The sequence below is a fragment of the Saccopteryx leptura genome, chromosome 10 (assembly GCF_036850995.1).
Source record: "Saccopteryx leptura isolate mSacLep1 chromosome 10, mSacLep1_pri_phased_curated, whole genome shotgun sequence".
In the NCBI taxonomy this organism is placed as follows: Eukaryota; Metazoa; Chordata; class Mammalia; order Chiroptera; family Emballonuridae; genus Saccopteryx; species Saccopteryx leptura.
This window is the reverse complement of record NC_089512.1, coordinates 54,045,511-54,058,446: the sequence shown is the minus strand read 5'-3', so window position 1 is coordinate 54,058,446 and position 12,936 is coordinate 54,045,511. Positions and strand designations below refer to the sequence as shown.

Below are 12,936 nucleotides of genomic sequence, written 5' to 3'. Positions count from 1 at the left end.
TAGCCAATATGTTGAGCTTTTTTCTTAGATTTAATAGCTTATTTGTTATCTTGGCTTTCCAAATAAATCAATAATCAAAGTAGTCTATGAATATATTATAATCTATATCCTTCTAAACTCTCTCTCTCTCAATACACATTTTTTTTTTTTAATTTGAGGAGGTTTGAATAGATCATGTTAAGTGGAAGCAATAATGTTGGAAATCTTTATCTCAAATTTCTTTTTAAGGCAAATGCTAATGTTTTTTACTTAGAGACATACAAGACATTATCTAGAAAATCACATCAATTCATTTCCAGTCAAATGGGTAAATACATCTTTAACTTCATTTGTATTATGTAATATTTTAAATTATGAATTTGTTTTATCTTCTCAGGTCAGTTTATTTTAGCCATGTGGATTTATTCTCTGTTTATTCCTCCCTCTTTTCCTTTCTTCTTCCCTCCTTCCCTTACTCCCTTTCTATTAATGAATTGGAAAGAAAATCCCCTTACCTACCCTCAACTATGCAACAACAAACCCCCAAAATATAACATATATTGTCTGAAAAGATAATAACTATGGAAATATTATAGAAGCAGAATCTAAGACATTCTTGTCCTTTCCATCTAAAAGTGGATTTAGAAAGTTCTCTTTTCTACTTCAAGGATGTAAGTTGAGCCTTTGTTTCAAAAAACAAAACAAAACAATCTTACATAGTTCTTTTACAAGGTTATCTTCACCTTTGGAAATTATTAATGATAAAAAAATGTGATGTACATAGGTAATGTCCTCTTTTTTCTCATGAGCTCAATGCACTTCAGTTTATAGCCCTAACCTAGTTAATTCTACAACAAACCTGAGAGGGAAAGAAGAGGCAGATTGTTCTTTTCCTCATTTCACAGATGAGAAAACTGAGGTTCAAAGAGCTTAAATGATTCAGCCAAGGTTATTCTTTGAAAGGGTGCCAGAGCCAGGAATAGCAGCTCTATCCCCTTGTCCTCTCTAATGTGATTCCATTCACTGGTCCACTCTGACTGCAGAAATGCACTGCACCTGTCCTCACACAGTCCCTGAAATGTCCTTTTATAATGACACTAAGCCAGCGACAAGACTGACCAAACACAAAGGATGCTATACAAAAAGAACAGCCTTTTCTGTTGACTCTGGCCCATAAAATCCCACAGCCACATGGCATGAGAAACATGAGACATCCAGTAAGATCATGTTCTCATTAGTTCTAGCTAGAACAAGATTTTGCAGAAATGAAAGATAAGTCTTGTGGGCTGACTGCTAAAATGAGTGCCTCGGGAGTCAGAGATGCACTGCTGCTCCGGTAAGTCAAGAATGCCCTTTGCTAATTGTTTCTCCTCCATTTCTTAGAGAATTTAAATGCATGATCAGCATCATATATTATACTTCAGTACTATTCATCATCCAGCTTGCACATATTTGCTGGGAAGAAAGTTGCCCAAGTCATTAAATCCTCCCATGATTCAAAATCTCATGACCTTCGGTGGCAGTCCAGTAGGTAGCTCACTCGGTGCATTAAATCATCTCCGTTCTGGACCTACAAGAACATGACCTTCGACTTACCAAGCTGTTTCTCCATGAAATAAAAATTGAACTGAGAGGTTAGAGAAAACTTTTGAAGGTGTCTGGCTCTTGCAGCCATTTAATGAGATCCTAAGCATTTCTAGCTGCTAAACTTGTCCTTTGATTGGTGGTGACTCAAAAATCAATGATAATAAAACTGTCCAACCTGTCCAACTCTTCTGAGATATTTTTTCTCCCTGTTTCCTATCTTTCAAATATTTAATGAAGCAAACCACCCATTTGGTCCATCACCTTGTGTCAATTTCTGTTCAGGGATATGTAAGTCTTCCTCCATGAGTTCCTTTGGGGAAGACCTAGGGTCTAACTTGTTACTGCCATAGTCAGATAGCACAGTCCACGGCACAGATTAAGTACTCAAAAAATGTCAGTTAGATGGGTGGACAGATTGTCAGTATCTTGCAACCCACAAAAAGCTAAATTAATATTGTGCTTTTTACTGTGTATAACCAGGAAATGAATTAGGCCAGGGAAATAAATGTCTAGTACAGGTGTCCCCAAACTATGGCCCACGGGCCGCATGCGGCCCCCGGAGGCCATTTATCCGGCCCCTTGCCACACTTCCAGAAGGAGCACCTCTTTCATTGGTGGTCAGTGAGAAGAGCACATTGACCATCTCATTACCTAAAAGCAGGCTCATAGTTCCCATTGAAATACTGGTCAGTTTGTTGATTTAAATTTACTTGTTCTTTATTTTAAATATTGTATTTGTTCCCGTTTTGTTTTTTTACTTTAAAATAAGATATGTGCAGTGTGCATAGGGATTTGTTAATAGTTTTTTTAATAGTCCGGCCCTCCAACAGTCTGAGGGACAGTGAACTGGCCCCCTGTGTAAAAAGCTTGGGGACCCCTGGTCTAGTACATGTGCCACCACCTGTTCCTTTTATGCTCATTACAGTACTTGGTACTCTATCATGACATTCTCTCTCTTTGGGTACAGACATGACCTCAAGATCCTTTATTCTTTATTTTTGATTTGATCTGTGATGTTGACATTAGGAAAAATAGCCAATTTTTACATAAAAAATAGATATCTGCAGAATAGAAAAATTAGTTTTCAAGAAGTGACCTGGTAGCCTGACCAGGCAATTGCACAGTGGATAGAGCATTGGACTGGGATGTGGGGGACTAAGGTTCGAAACCCGGACTAAGGTTCGAAACCCCAAGGTTGCCCACTTGAGCATGGGCTCATCTGGTTTGAGCAAGGCTCACCAGCTTGAGCCCAAGGTCGCTGGCTTGAGCAAGGGGTCACTCAGTCTGCTCTGCTGTAGCCCCCTGGTCAAGGCACATATGAGAAAACAATCAGTGAATAACTAAGGTGCCACAACAAAGGATTCATGCTTCTCATTTCTCTTCCTTCCTGTCTATCTGTCTCTATCTGTTCCTCTCTCTGTCTCTGTCACACACACACAAAAAAGATGTGACCTGGTAGAAATTTCAGAAGAAAAATATACGCCTAATTGATTATAGACATTAGGTTCAGCCACTCAGCTTTCTCCTTTCAAAGTCTTATTATTATTTTTTTTCTTTAAACCAACATGTAATCCAACAGGTAGCAAAACAAATGAAAACTTTTAGAGCAGAGCCCTTCTCGATAGAATCTGTTTATGGCCATATATCTATATATAGAGCAGCAATGTCCAACCTTTTTCATCTAATGGCACACATAAACTAATTACTAAAATTCTGTGGCACACCAAAATTTATATTTTTTGCCAATCTGACAAAATAAATAGGTAATTTTCATTTATTAACATTAGACAGCTATTGTCATGTTGGCTGTTGTCATTTTTTCCTTTTATTTGACAACCTAAGGGAAAAGAGGTCAGTGCCCCTGACTGCATAGTCAGGTATCACATGTTTTAAATTTTTTTGTGACCCACCAGTGTGCTTCTTGCAGCACAGCAGTTGAAAATCACTGATAAAGAGGGATAATGTCAGCTTCCTTGATGGTAAGTTGGGCTGGAAGAGGAGATAGAGAGCGTTTAGAATGGATAATTCTAGACTGACACAGTCAGCAAGAAGTAAGTAGTATGTGAAACATTATTTCTGATAGGTAGAGTAAATGGACAATGAGAATAGGAGAGGGTTGGTGTGCAGTTGTCTCGTCACTAGTTTATGCTAATTACCAGTGTACCAATTTAGCTATGAGTGTCAGGATTATCAATGATAGATACTGTAATAAAATAAACACTACTTAAATCCAAGTGTCTTAACAAATCTTTATCTCTTATGTCAGAAGCCAGTGTGAACCAGGTCATTCTTTCTTAGCAGATTGTCTTTATCTAGTGAATCAGGAACCTCTGCCCCTGTATCTTATGATGTTGTCGTAGATACGTCACCTATTAAATTACAGCAGAAAGGAACATGGATAGCACAGACTGGAAGTAGTGGACACATGTACTTTTGGCCAAAATGCAAAATAATCACCCCTACCTAGCTTTCAAGGAGCCTGGAAAAGGTAATTGTACTCTGTGTTGAGGAAGAGAAAATAAAATGCGCCTCTGTCTCAGTCACAGTTGAACACAGGTAATTTGTGGCAGAGAGCAATGTTTGCAGATGGTGATGCATGAAGATTAAAGAAGATTGATTTTATTTTAATCATTGAGGAGCTCTGTCCCATCTGAGTTCTGAATGGTAATAAATTAAATCAACCACTGAAAACTACCCATCTAGTTTGTGTGCTGGGTAGCAGGAATTAGTCTTATCATTTATTTAGTAAACAAATAAGTATTTACATCTATGCAGCACTTTGCTCACAACTGTAACTTACTGCTATCTCCTTCCTGGTCCCCAGATGATTTCTGGTAGTTGGTATGTACCAGGATCTGAGCAGTAGACTTGCTGTAGACACAATCCCCTTTGTGGTCAGTTTCCAGGAGCCTCTCAACATCTTGACCAAAACCAAAGGAATGGGGGGAAATTTACTTCTCTGCTTATCAGAAAGTGCCTCCTCACATCTGGCATTTTTCTGGCTGCATTCTAATAACTGCTTCTTCCTTCACATTTCTTGGCATACTGAACACTATCGTCAAATTCTCCCTCACCTTTCTTTCTGTCCATGTTTACAACCATGTTTTCTTCAGCCTTTTTCTTAAAATAACTTTTTTATTCACTGCATAGATTTGCAGATCTAGCAGCTCAGCTAGCAAATAGAAGGATGTTACAGTAATATAACGTTATAGTAATTAAATATATAGAAATATAGAAGATATATAGAAATAAGTTAGGATATAGTATTAAAAGCCATTAAGGCAGCTAATGTAGTATGTACAGATATGATAAATAAGAAGATGCCTTCTGTGCAGAGCCCAGTTAGTGTGTGTGTGAAATTATATATATAGATAAAAAGAGCTCCCTGCGAAGAACTCCCCCAAAATGGCTTCAAGTGTAATCCTGTAGGTTAACACCTTTTAGAAGGCATATGCCAGAAAAGGGTACTAAAGTTGAGGGACTCCCAGCTGCAGTTAGTCGTCCAGGCTCTAACATTGAACGTGGACTGTCTCCATGCTGCTCTGACCAAGGACAGCTGAGAGGAGCATGTCGATGGGGCTCCATTAAGCTGTACCTGGGCACACCATAGGATTTGTGAGTAATAAACTGCCTGTGTGATTCTTGCAACTAACTTGTGTGTCAGTCATGTCTTTCCTCTGGTGGCAATTGGTTCCAGTACCAAATAGTAGAATTCTCATAGCGGCCTCGAGAGTAGTCTGGAAGAGGCTGCCAGCCCTGCTGTTAAGCAGAAGTGTTCCGCTGCATAGGGAAGTCGAATCGGAAATGCCTGATCGACGTAGAGCTCAGGCTGTACTGGGACAAAGGACGTTATCAGAGGTTGTACAGAATGACAGGTTTTTATAGGTAGAAGGCTGTGGCAGAGGAGATATTAGCAAAAACAAAAAAAGATTCTCTCTAGGATGATACATCATTTAAGGGGGGAAGGTTTTTATCATGTAGATTGCCTCTTCTTCCTAGGGAGTATGGAGGAGATCCACTTGTTGATACAGGTCAAAATTGCAGTTAGGTTGGGTGTTAAGTCTATGTTTGCTATCATAAATGACACTCACTTTGGGACTGTGGTTTTCTCTATGATAGTCTAATGAGGTCACATTAAAAATTATTAATATAAAAAAGATAACTGGTGGAAATTTTTGTGAGATTTATGTCCCCTCATCTACTACTTTTAGAGCCCTTATCTCCTTTCTTAACTTTTATTAATTTCCTAGGACTTTATTAATTTCCTAGGACTTTTATTAATTTCCTAGGTGTGCATCAGAAGTTTATGTGAACTTGGGCAAATGCACATATGTATATTTTAAAGGTTATTGTGTCATGAATTGAAAGAAGCAGGAAACTGGAAAAATTATTAAAGGACCCTGAGCACCCCAGTTCTAATGGGGTACTGGGGAAGTTTCCTCACATCCCCAAGTAATGCTTCAATGCCGCGTCTTTCCTAGATTTCAGCTTAATTCTGACACTGTCTACCTTGAGATTGCATCAGATTCTATAGGTGGAAGGCTCAGTCTCACCACCACTTCTGAGGTGGAAGGCTCACAAGACTGCCCCTCACCACCACTTCAGATGCCAGTGGCCAAGTTCAGCTTGTCACCTACTTTGACCCATAGGCAATAGGTAAGAAGGTTCAACAACCCTCTTATTGGGTTTGGTTAATTTGCTAGAGTAAGTGGCTCACAGAGATCAAAAAAACATTTTACTTAACTAGATTGGCCAGTTCATTATACTAAGGTGACTAATCGTCCTCCTTTAGGAAGGACAGTCCTTTTTTTGTAAGTTCTGTTTTCCTTCGAAAAGTGTCCTCGTACATGTCCTCCTTTTTGATATTAGAAGATTAATCTATAAATGTCCGTAGTCAATCAATGCAGAGTTTATTCATTGTGTTTGTATCTAAATGAATACTTTTTTCTTACAATTATTATTAAAAATTAATAGTCATATAAGCATAATTACAATATAAAATATTATAAATGTTTTTATTCTGCATTTATCATATTATAGTGTATTATTGTTGCAATGAATAAAATGTTTCTTTTATTTATAATATTGTTTTCTTCAATTTATTTTTGTCCTTCTTTTCATTGTCAAACAGTTGGTCACCTTATTTTACAGGGTTTAACCCAGAAACAGCCAAATGGAAGGTATAGGGAAAGAGCATGGAGTTTCAATGCCCACTATAAGTGAGCCAACCCCCCCAATCTCCATGTGTTCACCAACCTGGAAGATATACAAACAATGTCTTTTTGGTTTTTATGGGGGCTTCATTATATGGTTATGTTGATTCAGTCATTAGCCAGTGGCCATTGAACATTGAGCTCAATCTTCAGCCTCTCTCCTCTCCCCTGAGGTCAGGGGTGTGGGACTGAAAGTTCCAAACCTAGAATCACTCAGTTGGCTCCACAGGCAACCAGCCCCATCCTCAGGTGAAGTCCAAAGGTCTCCTTATTAACATAACACAAGATACTATTATTGCAGCCATCACTTAGGAAATGCTAGTGATTTTAGGAGCTCTGCCAGAAACAGGACAAAGACCAAACATATATTTCTTATAAACCGTAATATTACAGTTATCTAATGCTGTACCATTCTAAACATGTGGTAGTCACAAGGGAAAATAACCTAATATCCAATCTTTGCTATTTATTTTTTAAATTAGATTTAAGAAGCACTATTCTATAGCTAATATAAACTTCTCCTACTCCTTATTTATTTTTAAATTTTTAGCTTAGGTTTGAAAATTGTCTTAAGTTTCTAATGGTTAGAACTAAACTTTCTGTTGGGCAGATAAAATATATTGGATTAAAGCAGGGGTCCCCAAACTTTTTACACAGGGGCCAGTTCACTGTCCCTCAAGACTGTTGGAGGGCCAGACTGTAAAAAAAAACTATGAACAAATCCCTATGCACACTGCATATATCTTATTTTAAAGTAAAAAAACAAAACGGGACAAATACAATATTTAAAATAAAGAACAAGTAAATTTAAATCAACAAACTGACCAGTATTTCAATGGAAACTATGGGCCTGCTTTTGGCTAATGAGATGGTCAATGTCCGGTTCCATATTTGTCACTGCTAGCCATAACAAGTGATATGACGCGCTTCTGGAGCCAGGATGCGTGCATCCCGCGTCACCGGAAGTAGTACTGTACGTGAGCGACGCTGCTACATACAGTACTCCAGGAGCACAGGATATGGATGCTGACCACCAATGAAAGAGGTGCCCCTTCCAGAAGTGTGGCGGGGGCCGGATAAATGACCTCAGGGGGTCGCATGTGGCCCGCGGGCCATAGTTTGGGGACCCCTGGATTAAAGGTTTGATTTCTGCACTATAAAGTGGGGCAGACCTGGAGCTTGCTCTCTCGGCTCCTGAGATTAGCATTAGAGAGGAGAGAGCAAAAAGAAGAGAAGAGAGAAGCCATGTGGAGGAACCCAGGAGAAACAGCCAAGATGGTGGAGTGCTGAAGGAGAAGCCAGTTTGTGCAGAGTTTGTGCAGAGAGAAGGAGATGGGGAACAGAGGTGAATAAGTCTGGTGAGCTAGAAACTTTTGATTCTAGGAAACTCGGATAAGTCAGTAGTTTAGTGAGCACTGAATGAGTGGGTTTTGGAGCCCAGTGTGTATTTTTACTTGCCCACTGGGTGCAAGCTAGGATTAAAGATTATAGCCCACCAGTTTTAGGCTCCATTGTTTCATTACCATCTGTTAGAATCCAATGCCAACCTGCATGGGCCAGGCAGCTGTGATAGTGACCGTGTATACTGGCTTTACGTTTGGTGTAGTCTGTGGCAGGATTTGATACAGATGAGTGTGGAGCCACCACCACCTTTGAGCGGTGGAGTAGAGGACTGGTTGCTGTTATGGTTCCACATGGCTGTCCTTTTGGGGGCCTTAGGCTGACTGACTTTCACAGCCATGTGTGAGGAAACCGAGAGCTCTGTGGAAGAGGCTTCCTGGGATCTGCAAACCGAGCTGTGGAAGGAGCTGGAGCAAACGTGGGAGAAACAGATGCTGACCCTGGAGCTGGAGTAAGCGCTGGAGGAGGAGTCCAACCAGGTTTACGAGATTCGCCTGGAAATGGAGCAGCTGCTGGAGGGGGATTCACAGGTTCACAGGTTCGTGAGTTGTAGATTGCCCTGGATGTTGTGGAGAGCCAGCAGCGGCGAGAGGCCAGGGCTGAGACCGGAGCTGGGGCTGCAAAACCTGCTGAACAGAAGGCGGCGGCCCCGGGCTTGAGCCCGGCTGCAGGAGCTGGTGTTTTCAGTTTCTCTTTGGAGGATGAGGAGAATCGGGCTGGAGTTGCAATCTGCAGTTTCCAGAAGATGAGAGCCCAGCAGCAAGCAGTACTTACTATGCTTCTGGTAGGTCTGCAATTTGGGGACATAGGGGTGGGAGCCATCATGTTCTCCGGAGCAGAGATGGAAATGCTGACTGCCATTGCCACGTGCTCCTCCTTGGGACAGTGTAAGACCTGCCAGGATGGCAGGAATGAGGGGGGTGGCTGAGGCCCCATGTGCATGGACTGATTTCCTGGACTATGACCGGAGTGAGCACTGGCTCCTTTGTTGGATGGACTTACGGATTTTGGACAATGTGAAATACCCTGATGGGGGTGGGGTGGCTTTGCTGGAAGCACTCCCCTGCCCCGGGAAGCTTTTCCCATGACTAGAAAGAAGGCCGAGGACATTTTGCACTTTTGGCAAAGTGTTCAGAGACTAGTGAAATGTACCTTTGTAATTGCTGAAATTGTATGATTTGTCATGTTGTTGTAATTTGTGTAATGTGCCTAATTTCCTTGCACAGGTATGTCAGTGGTGTAGATTGTGAGTAGTAATGTGAGCATAGGGGTGGATTGTTGGGCAGATAAAATATATTATGCTCCCTTTGTTAAAGATGGTGCTGCCCACATGGAAGCCTGTCACCCAGGTGATATTAGTTGCTCTATGTTTGGAATGGGCATAATTATATTATGGCCCATTTATAGTTAGAATACACATTTACTAAAGATGATGGCCCACCAGTTCTTTGCTCCGTGGTTTCATTACCGACTGTCTCAATCCAATGTGAACCTGCATGGGCCAGGTGTGTTGGGGGCGGGCTGTGGGCAGGCAGGATCTTTGTAGCCAGGGGCTTGGTTTTAGGACTAAGCCTTTCCCACCCTTTTTGATGTGGGGTGGTGCAATCCCATCATGCCTCAGATAAGTGACTTTGTATCAAAGACTGACTTCCTTGTTTGTATATTGGATTAAAGGTTTTGATTTCTACACTATAAAGTGGGGCAGACCAGAAGCTTGCTCTCTCTTGGTTCCTGAGATTAGCATGAGAGAGGAGAGCAGAGAAAGGCCACGTGGAGGAGGCCAGGAGAAGCAGCCAAGATGGTGGAGTGCTGAGTGAGCAGCCGGTTTGTGCAGAGTTTGTGCAGGGAGAAGGAAGGAGATGGGGAACTGAGGAGAATAAATCTGGTGAGCTAGAAACCTTTGATTCTAGGAAACTCAGATAAGTCAGTAGCTTAGTGAGCACTGAATGAGTGGGCTTTGGAGCCCAGTGTGTGTTTTTACTTGCCCGCTGGGTGCAAGCTAGGATTAAAGATGATGGCCCACCAGTTCTTTGCTCCGTGGTTTCATTATCTACTGTCTCAATCCAATGTGAACCTGCATGGGCCAGGTGGCTGTGATGGTGGCTGTGGCTACTGGCCTTACACATGGGATTGTACTTGATGTTAAATGAAAGAAAAAGAAAGGTTTGTGTACTTAAATAAATTTGAGAAATGCTCTGTTCAATAAAATTAAACTTGTGTTTTTGACTGGAGGACTTTTGAAATGTGGAATGAGCTGCAATATGCCCTGTGAATTTACATGTTAAGTAGAATTTGGTGTGAAGTGTTTTTTTAACTTCATTTGGCTAAACAACCCTTTGTCGATAGAAGTTTTAAAGGGTTCTTGTTTCTAAAAACATTGGAAAATGCTGTTCTAGTCTCAGTTATGCCCATTAAAATCTTAGCATTTGGAAGGAGGCCCACAGTTAAGCTTATCCAATTTCTGATATGGTAATCTACACTATATCCCTGCTCTAAGCCCATTTAGCTATGAAGAAATATTCAGCTGATTCTATAGTTAGAATGCACATCTGTTAGAAAGTTTTAACTCTTTAAGTGCATTTTACTATTAGAAAAATTTAACTTTACAAAATTTGTCGGCACTGGCCAGTTGGCCTGGCATGTGGATTTCCTGGGTTTGCTTCCTAGTCAGGGCACACAGGAGAAGCGAACATCTGCTTCTCCACCCCTCCCCTTGCCCTTTTCTCTTTCTATCTCTCTCTTCCCATTTCTGCAGCCATGGCTTGGTTAGAGCAAGTTGGCCCCCAGTGCTGAAGATGGCTCACCTCAGGCATTAAAATAGCTCTATTTCCGAGCAACACAGCAACAGCCTCACATGGGCAGAGCATCACCTGGGTAGGGGGCTTGCTGGGTGGATCCCAGTTGGGGCGTGTGTAGGAATCTGTCTCTCTGCCTTCTTACTTCTCACTTAAGAAAAAAAATTGTCTCTTGGATCTATATCTAATTTCTGAAACAAAATTTATGTAACTGGGTAAAATAACCCATAGGTTCTTGCTGCCTGCCATGACATGAAAAGCTAATGTTTGTGACATAGCTGCTGGTAAAAATGAAAGAGGTTTGTTCAAGTGCTAGCCACCTGACAAGATAGGAGTCTTCTGTCCTCAAAAACCTATTGTAGCTTAGACGCCTGGGCTAGATTACATAGGGATCTGGGGAATTTGGGAGTAGGGAGAGCTCCTAAGGGAGGGCAGATGTGCAGTTTCTCTCGAGGGAGGGAAGTTCTTATCTTCACGACTAGCTGGACTTCACGGTCCTCTTGGTGTTATCGGAGGGTCCAAACTTTAAGCCTCAGTGTGGTGGGAGACAGGGTTGGGGTCTGAGGGTTTATTCTTCTCACTCTGATGTTAATTCTTGATGTGTGTCAGCACTATGTCTGTGATTCAACTCCAGTGTTAATGTTCCAAGAGGGGACGGGCTGTTGAACTGTAACAACTCAGCCAGAGGTGAAAGTTTAGGATTGATTATATACTTTTTATTTGTTACAGACTATATAACTTTGATTACTAGATTGGTAATATTTAATCATTGTTACAGTTACAGTAACAAGCTGGGCTTAATATTTACTGACATGCCTGACTAGTGGTAGTGCAGTGGATAGGGTATTGACTATACCCAATAGGGATGTTGATGTTCTCAGTTTCAAAACCCCGAGGTCTCCTGCTTGAGCAGAGGCTCACCAGCTTGAGTGCAGGGTCACCAGCGAGCATGGAATCATAGACATGATCTCATGATCACTGGCTTGAGCCCAAAGGTCCCTGGTTTGAAGCTCAAAGTCACTGGATTAAGCCCAAGATGACTGGCTTGAGCAAGGGGTTACTGGCTTGGCACTGGTGCAGTGGATACAGTGTTGACCTCAGACCCAGATTCAAAACCTCAAGGTCACCAGCTTGAGCATGGAATCACCAGCTTGAGCATGGGATCATAGACATGATCTCATGGTTGCTGGCTTGAGCCTGAAGGTTGCTGGTTTGAGTGCAGTGGTCACTGGCTTGAAGCCCAAGGTCACTGGTTTGAGCAAGTGGTCACTGGCTCAGCTGGAGCCCCCCAGTCAAATCACATATGAGAAAGCAATCCATGAACAACTAAAGTGCTGCAACAAGTTGATGCTTCCCATCTTACTCCTTTCCTGTCTGCCTGTCCCTGTCTGTCCCTCTCTTGCTCACTTAAAAGAAAATTATATACATATATATTTACTAAGATTAACATGAGTGGCTTTATATAAATTATTTTATAGGCTTACTTTATTAGTATATTATTATTATATTTTTAAATATTTTATTTATTGATTTTTTTTTAGAGAAGAGTGAGAGAGAGAGACAGAGAGAGAGAGAAGGGGGAGGAGCAGAAAGCATCAACTCCCATATGTGCCTTGACCAGGCAAGCCCAAGGTTTCGAACCGGTGACCTCAATGTTCCAGGTCGATGCTTTATCCCACTGCGCCACCACAGGTCAGGCCTAGTATATTATTTTTATTTTTTTTATTTATTATTTTATTTATTTATTTATTTATTTTGTATTTTTCTGAAGCTGGAAACGGGGAGAGACAGTCAGACAGACTCCCGCATGCGCCCGACCATGATCCACCCAGCACACCCACCAGGGGGCGACGCTCTGCCCCTCTGGAGCATTGCTCTGTTGCGACCAGAGCCACTCTAGTGCCTGGGGCAGAGGCCAGGGAGCCATCCCCAGCGCCCCGGCCATCTTTGCTCCAATGGAG

The 12,936-nt window shown here is 41.6% G+C and overlaps 1 protein-coding gene across 3 annotated transcripts in view; it reads left to right on the top strand.

The window, feature by feature from the left end:
- GRM7 (glutamate metabotropic receptor 7) overlaps positions 1–12,936 on the top strand; it is a 966,696-nt gene that overhangs the window by 39,301 nt on the left and 914,459 nt on the right. The gene's annotated exons all lie outside the window — the stretch shown is intronic.